The sequence below is a fragment of the Xiphophorus couchianus genome, chromosome 3, assembly GCF_001444195.1.
Source record: "Xiphophorus couchianus chromosome 3, X_couchianus-1.0, whole genome shotgun sequence".
Classification (NCBI taxonomy): domain Eukaryota; kingdom Metazoa; phylum Chordata; class Actinopteri; order Cyprinodontiformes; family Poeciliidae; genus Xiphophorus; species Xiphophorus couchianus.
The window spans coordinates 608,409-610,000 of NC_040230.1; positions in this window are offsets into that span (position 1 = coordinate 608,409).

A 1,592-nucleotide genomic window follows, 5' to 3' on the forward strand; every position below is an offset into this window, starting at 1 on the left:
GACTCCGGTCCGCTTCAACCCGACTCCGGTCCGCTTCAACCCGACTCCGGTCTGCTTCAACCCGACTCCGGTCCGCTTTAGTAAAACTCCGGTCCGCTTCAACCCGACTCCGGTCCGCTTCAACCCGACTCCGGTACGCTTCAACCCGACTCCGGTCCACTTCAACCCGACTCCGGTCCACTTCAACAAGACTCCGGTCCGCTTCAACCCGACTCCGGTCCGCTTCAACCCAACTCCGGTACGCTTCAACAAGACTCCGGTCCGCTTCAACCCGACTCCGGTCCACTTCAACAAGACTCTGGTCCACTTCAACCCGACTCCGGTCCGCTTCAACCCGACTCCGGTCCGCTTCAATAAAACTCCGGTCCATTTCAACAAGACTCCGGTCCGCTTCAACCCGACTCCGGTCTGCTTTAGTAAAACTCAGGTCTGCTTCAACCCGACTCCGGTCCGCTTTAGTAAAACTCCGGTCCGCTTCAACCCGACTCCGGTCCGCTTCAACCCGACTCCGGTCCACTTCAACCCGACTCCGGTCCGCTTCAATAAAACTCCGGTCCATTTCAACAAGACTCTGTTTATGTCATAGGTTTGTGGTTCGTTTCTATCCTAAAGAAAAAGATATAAATCTTCAAATATTTCATAACGAGATATTAACACGTGGAGACCAGCTGGTCGTCTGGAGTCCAGACCTGTCTGGTTCTGGTTCTGGTTCTGGAGGTGTGATGATCTCTGCTGCCTCGTTTTATTCTCCTTTTCTCCAAACATTTCCAGGTTTCTGGTCCTGAAATGTGGAGCAGCATCCCGTCTCTCCTCAGGAAGTGCAGCCAGGATTTGTCCCACCGTTTCTGTTTTTCTCCTCCGCTCCTCTCTCATCTTTCTGTCGCTGCCATAACCAGAGACAAATAGGTTTAATCTCTGCCAGCTCCCCCACCAGACACACTCAGCGCCTCGGATATAAATTGGCTGTAATCGTCCCGGGATGCAGAGCTGCTGCCGACAGAAAAATGGATGTGAGTGGTTTGGCTGAAGGCCGAGCGTCTCTGGTTCTGCTGGTGATGATGCTCAGCGCCGGATCCTGAGCAGGAAACAAAGTTCAGTTAGTTCACTAACAGAACGACGGGAAGTTTATGATTAACACTGAAATGGAATCCAAACTGAACATTTCATTACAATCTGTCGACTTATACTTCCATAAATTAATAAAAAATTAAGAAAAACATATTTCAGAACACATATTGTATTTATTTTTAATAAGCAATTCATGGATAAATTTCTATTATTTAAAGATGGAAGAAAACACACAGATCTATGGAGAGTGACAAGTTTTAATAAGTCAATGACACATTTAAATAACTATTTCATCAATAATTTATTGTCATTTGGCACTCTTCACTCTCCATACGGGTCAGGACTGGAGCAGCAGTTTATTGTTAAGGTTCAAAATCTAAATTTTTCTAAGAACAAGCCAGTTTATCCGCAGACGGGCAGGTTATCCAACAGCAAGAGCAGCAACAAAACTTTTTTTTTACCTCTCCAGGGTCTTTTGTGGCTCTAGTTTCCCTTATATGACAGTAGGCTGACAGGAAACGGGG